Raw genomic sequence first — 10,258 nt, forward strand, 5'->3', positions numbered from 1 at the left:
GTATCAACTTTACTAAACCACAATATTTTTGAACTATTAAATGATACCTAAGGGTATTTACATTAAAAAGGCAACATGCATTGTGATGTTTCATCTCATGACTGGTTATGCACACACTTTATTCAAAGGGTTTTAAAACTATACTCCTACTTTCAGTATAGCATATGCCAGTGTTCTAATAGTTCTAGCAAAATGAATACTTTCAAAGGGAGCAGAATCATTTTCAAGTCACCGTTATCATTATTTTCCCTTTGGAACAAAGGACATAACAAATCTGGTTCTACCCAGATGAACTAAGGTAGTAAGAGGGTTTCTGTTCAATCTAATGCTATGACATCATCAAGCTCTTCCATCTGCTCTGTATGTGACTTCTTTGCAGTGACATTCTCCTTCTCATCTAATTTCCTCTTGTGACTTCTTGTTTCTTCACTGACATCAGCATTATTTGAAGGACCTTCTTCATCTGAATCAACTATGAGTACATCATATTGCTCTTGTGCAGTAGAGGTGGAAGGCTGCCATTGGTAATGCTTTTGGCAGCATCTTTAGTTTGTTTGGGCTCCACTTTTTCTGGGCTATCACCAACAACTTCAAATTCAACATCCTTTTCTAGATCTTCACTATGAAGGATGATGATCAATAAAGTGTAGTCCTGAAGGAAATCATCTGCTTGAAGCCGGCTGCCATTTCTAATTCCAAATTCTGACAACTTCTTATGATTATTTGCTGAGAGCCATAGCTAAGTAAGAATGACGCATGGCAATTTCCTTGTCAGCCTACCCCATGTTGCTTAGAGGGAGGACTCTCCATTGTGGAAATGGGCTTGCCTTGTACCCAGGTCATTTGCAGTGACATTGCATGAAAGGTGACCTTGCTCAAGGACCAAGGCTGATCCGGGTTTAGGGCGATCTGGGTTTAGGGCGGTTCCAGGTTTAAGGTGTATCCTGCTGGGAATAGGGCGTATCCTGCTGCCTCAGGGGCCTGACCGCTCCTCGGAGTTCCCGTTGAGTTCTCGGATTCAGAGAGTATTTTGGGATGCAGAGCCCAGTGGAAGGGTGGATTTTCCCCAGAACGTGCATGTAGAGGGCCGGTGAGAGTTCGGGAATAAAGAGTTGCTGTTTGAATCTACAAGGTGTGTGGTGGCTCGTGATTTTGTGCCCAGCCAGACTGCGGCAATTATTAGCTTCTGTCTCTCCCTCTTCTGAAGATACTAGGATTGTTCCTTTCCCATCTTCAATTTGGACATCTGGTGCTACAATATCAAATTTTTCTTTCACTATCTTATCTTGTAAGGTGAAAACAGTCACTTTGTGGGCATTCAGTCATAAAGTCACCCCTGGCTTGCTGGCACACACGTAACAATTGGGGTTAGGAGGATCCAGTGCACAAGGCACAATCAGCTTCTTTCTTGGGTTTGGTTGTTTATTAAAAAAAAATATTCTACACTGGTCTATTTTTCATGATAAAATCTTCAGTCCTTCCAATACTATCAACCCAGCAATCACTGCATTAGTAGTAGCAATAGCAGGAATAATGTTCCCTGCCATTGATTTTATATCAAACCTGCTCTTCATATTCATACTGAAAATATGCATCCTGAGATTTGCAGCAGAAGTGATAAAATCCATTGCAGATGGGTCATCCTTATTCCATCTGAGATCAGTTCCATCTCCTTTTTCTGCTAAATGAACTCTCAAAAGTATCAATGCTCTTTGAAAAAAGAGTTGCATAGCTCTTTTCATCTAGAACCTGCTGGTCTTTCAGACCCAGCTGGGGTTCACTTTGTTGATCTGATGGATTAAATTCTTCTCCTTGACTCTGTACTTCAGCCCAGTCCAATGGAACAGGAGGTTTCCTTTTCCACCATAGTTTATCCACTATCATCTTTAAAAAGCTTGATAAAAGATTTAACTGGATCATGTCCAGTTGATTTTGCCCATTCCTTTGTGGAAATACGTTTTATGTCACCATCTTCATTAGATGCTGGAGCTCTGGATTCAGCTTCTGTTGGTTCCCATGCAGCTTCAGGGTCAGCTCTGTCAGGTGACACTTCCTGATCAGTATCTTCTCCCCCCAAACAATTGGTTGAACAAATATTTTGCCCAAAAAATGTGATGCAATAAATAGGTTCTGAAAGTGTGTTACGAATGGTACAGCCAGGAAAAGTTCTCTGAGTTGGCTTAGGATGACATTCATAACACTCAGTCACACCCTTTTTGATAGTAGTTACTTGTCCAAGATGACCAGCCAGCAGTCCCACTCTCAATAAGAGGAACATCAACTGCCAAACACATCCTATTAACATGGTTTCCTGCAGCTCTGTTATCTAATGCATTCATGACCAATATAAACCATCGAAAAAATTCCACATTGTAGTCTGATCTTCCAACATGTTTCTTTTGAAACAAAAACTGCCTGTTGATGTTACTGACAGAGTAGTGTCCAGATCAATCATGTCAATGTGAGAGAAGCCGTGAGCACAAGGTTCTTAAGGAGCTCGCAGCCGATGTTGCCTGCGCCCACCACCAGCACCCAGCCCCATCCACCGACTCAGCCAGCTCCTGGGGAAGCCCCTGAGACAGTGTTATTGCAGGACATCCATGAGCCGCAGCGGAGGCGAAGGCCTTTATCCATTCATTCTAAGGCATAGTTTTTATAGTGATTGAAATACATATAGTGTATTTATATTTTTCACATGCTGATACATATGTAACATTGACATTCCATTTCCATCCAATAGTAACTTATATATGGAAAAATAATAACTGATCTTGGTTTCCTCTTGCTATTTGAGAGGGGTGCTAGTAACAAAGCAGCTTTTCTAAATTCCACTATCCACTCATCTGTACTGGCGTGTGTGTGTGTGTGTGTGTGTGTGTGTGTGTGTGTGTTTATTTAAATTGATATTTACAGTTAATGGTTCATTCTTTGTTCTTAAAACCTAAATATAAGAAGATGCGATCTATTCAATTTCTTCTTTTTGAAATAATGGTTTTAATGTTTGTGTCAGGTGTTTTCTTTCATAGTGTCTTGGGCAAGTAAAGTTAAGTTTTTGACTGCTTCCCTGTGTGTGTGATATGTTCCTGTTTGTTGGTCCAAACTTCAAAGCACACATAGAGTGAGTAACAAGTAGAACCTCTTCCTGGTAGGGCAGTGAAAAGCAGATCAATCAGTTAGGTTAGGGTTTCCTGAAGAAGAGTGACTTCTGGTTAACTATTCTGAGTTTACTACTAGAGGTTTCTGTGAGGCGGAGCCTGTTCTATGATGATGACAGAGTAACTACAGATTAGTACAACTGAGAGTAACACATAACGTATGATTTCATAGGAGAAATGAATGACCAATTTAACATACTTTATTTTAAACATACTTTATTTTCAAAACAAACACCAATCTGTTAAACAGATACTACAAATATTTTAAAAAGTTAGCAAAAAAAAAAAAAGATTCTGGAATAAAAGATTTTAAAAGTAGAGCTAAAGGTGGAATAGGTAAAATGAAATTGACCAAATTATGCTGTGCACATATGTGAGTATATGATAGTGAATTTCACATTTATGTATATTTTTAAAACACCAATTTAAAAAACTGTACATGAATACAAAGGAGATGAGTAAAATAGAAGAAGGGTAAAATGGGAAGGGATAAGGGGAGGTATTGGGAACCAAAGTGGAGCAAATTATAGCTTATGCATGTATGATTATGTCAAAATGACTAAGACTATTATGAATAACTAAAATTACCTAATAAAAATGTAAAAAGTAGAGTTAATTAATAAGTACAGGTATTGGTTTATTGACATAAAAAGGACAAAGAAAAAAATAATTAATGTTTGTTTCATTTGTATCTCTATACAACATAACAGTAATGAGTAATGAAATTTTAATTTTAAAAATTATTACTTAAAATATCATACCAATATAAAGTATTTAGGCATTGATTTGACTAAAATAGGCAAGATTAACACACTAAGCATTTCAAAGCATTGCTGAGAGGAATTAAACAAACATCAGAAGAATCAATATTTTCATCTGTCATTTCTCCACAAATTGCTGTATAGATTCATAAGAATCATAACTAAAGGAACAGCATGCTTTCTGAATAAAAGAACAAGCTACTGTTATTAAACACTTTGTTATTTGGAACAAAATTCTGCATAGTGCAGACTATAGAGTTCATAGAAAATTTTAGAAAATTAAAATTCATAGATAGTGATAGAATTCATATTAGTTCAGGATACAGGGATGGGGGCAAGGAGAAAAAGTAAAGAGAGATTAAAAGAGGAATAATGGAAGTATTCATTATCTTTTTGTGTTGTTGATTTGCCTAAGTAGTTAGGTAAATAGATTTTATATATATCACAGATTAATAGAAATACATATATATGCCAAAGTTATATACAGTTTATTAAATGTAAACCATACCTTTATAAAATTGTCATACTAATATTAACTCTATAATGAGGCAATTTTCCCTACCTAATTAGCAAATGTTTTGTAAAATGTTAACCAACTGAGGAAACAAAGCCACAATAGTTCTTGCAGTTGTATGAATTCCTAGATATATTATATGGAGTTCAATTTAGCCATATATATCAAATTTATGAATTTTTATTACAGTTTTATTTAATATTTAATTATCATAATCATATACTATAAGAGAGCAAATATTTTTCAGGCTTGGATAACATTTCAAAGACCAGACACTACAATTGATACCAGATACCTCAACATCAAGCAACTAAATGTAAATTCTCCAGTATGGGAAATCTAAGAGACTGCCCAATCTCTTTGGTTAACATAAACCTTACTCACATTGTGGGTTCGAGAGTTGAGGTAAAGTGGTCTAGATAGAACTTTTGTTATGTTTTATATCATAAGAAAAGTGAGCCACATAAACATCTTCACATGCATCTATTGCCATTGTAGAAATGTAGGATGGGATACTTGTATCTGTGAGAAGCAGTTTTGAGTCACAAGTTAATGTACAGAAAGATGCTTTTTTAATAGATATGTAAAGAGATATTATAGAAAAATGTAGCAGTGGATCCTATAGCAGGGATCATTATTACCAGATTTTGTGTGGCTCTAGTCATCTCCAGTGTATTTTAAGGAAAAAAACAGAAGAGCAAGAAGAAAGAACCAAAACCAATATCCAAATATCATTGAGGAAAAAAGCCCAAGTTTCTCATTAACATTTTTATAAATATGACCCTAATTATTGCTTTACAAGAACTCCCTCTTAAGTATCAATTTATCATTTCTATCAAGTTTATGTCAATGTAAAACAAAAATAGAGATGAATCTCCCATAAAGAAATTTTTCTTTGGGAATAAATAATAAGACTGAAATCCAGGACTTACCTGCACAAGGTGGAGTGACCTTTGGTATGTCCTGAGAACAAAGGAAAAGTTGAGGGTTTTATCAGTAGAGAAATCTATGCAAGTTATTTTGAATGAATGTTTGTTTTCAGCTGGCCAGCAGCAGCCCTTCCCATTTAAAGCAAGTTTTAAGGTCAGAGCTGGCAGTGCCATTATCAGTTGATCAGTTACTAAGTGACAATAGTCTTAAAGATAGGACATGCTACTCAAGTGGAGTGGCTTTGTCAAAGATTGCCTGGAGCAGGATTTGAGTGTTTTGCCTTATTCCCTATGGTCTTTCAATTGCATGTTAGTGGGGTGATAGGAATTACTATTTTGTATAATTAATTTTCACACTTACATATATAATTTTAGGAAACTGTTGAGTTTTTTACTTACAAAAAGAGATTTCATGACTCTTTTAACTGTGATTACTTAAATAAAATAGGAATATATATAATCACAATGCACAGTAACATAATAACAACATAACACATATAAAAAGATGTTTAAAATCAGATATGTGACTTTTTTTCACATTTCCTCTAATTTTTTTAAAAAATTCTTCCAGTCATTGAAGAATTTTTTAAAAAAAAATTTATCTTATTCAGAGAACATATGAACCTTTCATAATGATACAGTCCTAGTAAACAAAAGGCAAATAAGCAAATTTACCTTTTTTTTTTTTAACCCCAAGACTGAAGAAAGAAAGGATTTGGAATCTAGCCTGGATCTCTTTGAAAGCACAAGTAATGCGCACTTTTGCCAAAATTTGACTGTTTCCTCATCCAAAATACTGTGGTCTGAGGTTGGTGCCATTGTGTGCATCATGAGTGTCTCTGAGTTTTTCTATTCATCAATTTCTCTCAATTGTGTAGGCTATCAAGAAAAAAATTATACTTTTTATTATGTGTGGGAAATAGCAGATGCATTAAGCAAATCAGTGTGTTTTTGAAATATAAAGCATTACAGTAGAATTAAATGTTTTCTTATTATTTAGGCAGCAAAAATTTAAAAGAGATAGTGCATCCTTTATGCATCCTAGCAACTCTCATTAGAAATCATTCTTGGCTTATCCAGTGATTTAATTAATGTCTTGTAAAACCAAGTGGAAGCTAAACATGACATCTATTTACAGTGTACATCCAGGATACTCAAATGCTTTTGTTATTTCCCGATAACTTATTAAAGGTCTGTACTTTGTGGAACCCTTGTTGCTATAAGTTTAGAGAATATACATTTATTTTTCAGGAATACACTAGAATTGATGAATTTTTAATCTTTTGCATTTGTTTAAATAAGGAAATTGTCCTTAGCTTGAACTAATTTGCTCCATATGCCCCAGTAAGTGCTTAAACTTCCTAGTGTAATGATGCTACTCTTAGACTTCTCAGTACTAGAACAAATTTAATTTGATTTTCATTTACTTTTAGACATCTCAATGGGATCAAAGTACTAAGATATCAAGGCAGAGGCTCAAATTATTATCTTGCAAATCTTCAAGCTGTATTTCTTAAACATTTTGCAACAACTTAAATACACACAAAGATTCAAATATATACAAAACCATATAAAAGTAAAAACTCTAACAATTATTTGAAATTTTTTTCAGTTGTAGTTGGACATAATACCGCATTTCATTTATTTAGTTTTATGTGGTGCTGAGGATTTAACCCAGTGCCTCCCATGTGCTAGGCAAGCACTCTACCACTAAGCCACGACCCCAGTCCCCTCTAAAAAGTTTTAACACTAACAGATTGTATTATAGGTAAAATCTATGGAAAGATTTACATACTATAGAGTGCCAATCTGAAATCATAGAGTTCGGGGCTTTGTGTTTAACTCAGTGGTAGAGTGTTTGCCTAGCATGCAAAAGGCTGATTTGATTACAATATCACCCCCACCAAAGAAAAAAAGAAAAATCATGGAATTTGTCAACATAATGTGAAAATATAATTCCTTCATATTTATATAAACATGTATTTCTTCATAACATATTACATATGATATGCAGTACCATGTACATAACAATGAAATTTATTCATTGAACATTCAATAATATTTATTCAAACCTTGCCAGAATTCATCCTGGAGTTTTATTTACATAGAATTGGGCCATATTTTAGCCTGAAAATAGACGCACTTTATGTGGATGGGAAACGATGATTATAAATAAATAGGAAATGAACACAAGAAAATATGAGAAATATGATAAAACAAAACACCAAAGTTTGAAAGATGCACTTAAAACATTGAATATATTAATAGAAATATCCACATTCATGACAGAATGCATTTAAAAATTTTTGGACAGAAATATACTTACTTTTAAACATGTAAGGGAATACAAAGTCAATCAAAGGACAATATTTAATACAACATTCAATTTCTTGAAATATATTATACAAATATTAGGTGAAAATATCAGAAAATAAAATTCCTTGCATCATATATGAAAAAGTTTGTTAAATTAAGATATAATAAAAATAATGTAACTTAAGATAGATATTTGTGTGTGTGACACATCTTTTTGAAGTTTCTATAATTATATTCAAAATTTAAATAAATAGATGAGCTATATATAATTATTATCTTATCTTCTCATATGAGAATCATGAAAGCAATAACTCAAAGTAAAATTGTACTGTAAATTCCTTAAATGTGGATATTAGTTTCATTTATTTGTTTTAAATTACCAATTTCAGAATTAATATATATTTATGTTTATAGATGCATATTTACAGTGTGTTTTCTTACAATGTGTTTTATAATAAAACATGTATGTAGTTATAACTATGGTTTTAAAGGTCCATCAAAGTGTATTTTTAGCTATTCACATATTATTATCCTAAAGTTGATGAGTAATGAATTACTGTATGATTGAAAGAAATTTGCAATGGTATAATGGAAATATCTTTCTCAGTTCTCAAAGTTGGCTTCAACATTTTACTAAAACAAAAATAATATTTTTATAATAAACCAGATAATTCTCTAAACCTACAATTAACAGATGAAATTATAGCAAATATTTAAAAATACAACAATATAAACAAAACCTAAAGCCCTTTATATACATAAAACATTCATGTCATATTATCTATTTATCATCTCCCTTTCTCTCTTTTTATTGGATTTGTTCATAATATTTAAAAAAAATATATATATATATACAAAAAAAAATTATTTTAAGGTTTTATATTTCATATTTGTATATCTGACCACATGATTGTGTCTAACTAAACCAAAAACAAATCTCTTGTTTGATATATAGTTTCTATAAAAATGTAATTGACTTTCATTGTATAATAAACTATCAAAATATTTCATTAACTTTTATTTATAAAGAATATGTACTCTTGAGGCTAAGGTTGTGGCTCAGCAGTAGCGCCCTCACCTTGCATGTGCAAGGCATTGGTTTTGATCCTCAGCACCACAGAAAAATAAATAAATAAAATAAAGCTATTGTGTCCAACTACAACAATAAATAAATAAATAAATAAATAAATAAATAAATAAAATTAAAAGAAGAATATGTTTTTAAAAAAAATTATTTAAACACATGGGTTTTTTCTATAAATGCATTGAGACACATAAACAACCAATACATTTCATATCATTTAACATTTATGACCAAAATTAAAATTTTGCCTTTTTTAGTATTAAATTTATAATGGTTACATTGTACTATTGGCTCTATCTTCTCCTTCTTCTCCCACTTCAGTCTCTCCTTCTTCCAAAGTAACAGTAAATATAAATAAATGATTGATCATGCCTGCATGGTCTGGTAGTACCTATGTACGTATGGAGAGCATTGGTAACAGATGATGGTTTGATTATAGGTATGTTGTTGACCTCTGTACCTTGCTCGCCACTTGGAGCTACTCCTGCCTGATATAAATATTTTATGTTTTACAAGGCTCAAGTGTCTATGATCAGGACCTAATAAAAACTTGTTGTAAAAACTCCTGTCATCCTAATGGGACCAACTTGGCTTTGAGCGGCACAACAGGACCTCAAAGTCTCAGTTAAAGTCTTCTGTGAATGCTTGATTCAAATAAAATATCTCTCAACAAATATTTTATTCTTCCACTCTGAGCAATTTCTGAATGCAGCTCTAGAGTAACAGAGAATTCTATATTATTATATTAAATGTATAGGTAAAGGAAATCTGTAAAGGTAAGTGACAACATGTAAACCACTTTTCTGGTTTACTGCCAAACACTGATCTTCCACATGCACTTCCCACTCCACCCCATCTACACCATCTTCCTAAGGCTCAATCCCTGGGAGAGGAGCTGGGAGTGGTGGTGTGGGGTCTCTGCAAGGCAATGTCTGGTACACTTTTTTTAAAGCAACTCAAATTCTATCAATTAATCTATCTCTATAAAATATTAAAGATTATAATGTTATCTAAATATTATGTAAAATTAATATGTGCATATAATATGTGTATGTGTATACATGTATATTCATGGATATCTAAATTATTTTTAAATTATTTTTTATCAACAGTTACATTTTAAAATTTAGCAAAGATGAAGCTGGGAGCTGATTTATAATATGCATTTATAAATTTCTTATGATCTCAGTTTATTAAATCTCATACTTGAAGCATTTTGACAATATTATTTATCATATACTTATATAAAATGATAATTTTAAAATAACTATACTGGTATTAGTATAATACAAAAATTTCATCATAATAACTCAGAAGATTTAATATACTTTTTTGTACCTTAGCAACTTTGTAAAAAATGATAAAGGAAGTTAGAACAAGAAGATATCTTCATAGAATTTAATTCTAACTTTGTATAAGGTCATGATCTTATACTGGCTAAACTTTATGTTGTTCCATTTATCCATTTATAAAGTAGGAAACATAATATGATGCACTTG

At 32.6% G+C, this 10,258-nt stretch overlaps 1 pseudogene across 1 annotated transcript; it reads right to left on the reverse strand.

Annotated features, from left to right (window-relative positions):
* Positions 1 to 317: 317 nt before the first annotated feature.
* Positions 318 to 4,038, reverse strand: LOC308649430 (SUMO-activating enzyme subunit 2-like; annotated as a pseudogene). Its single transcript has 3 exons — positions 4,009 to 4,038; positions 1,169 to 2,639; positions 318 to 726 (listed from the first exon to the last, which is right to left on the reverse strand). The product of its transcript is annotated as an SUMO-activating enzyme subunit 2-like (transcript).
* Positions 4,039 to 10,258: the final 6,220 nt, after the last annotated feature.

This window comes from Spermophilus citellus (assembly GCF_964194105.1).
Source record: "Spermophilus citellus genome assembly, chromosome: 5".
Lineage (NCBI taxonomy): Eukaryota > Metazoa > Chordata > Mammalia > Rodentia > Sciuridae > Spermophilus > Spermophilus citellus.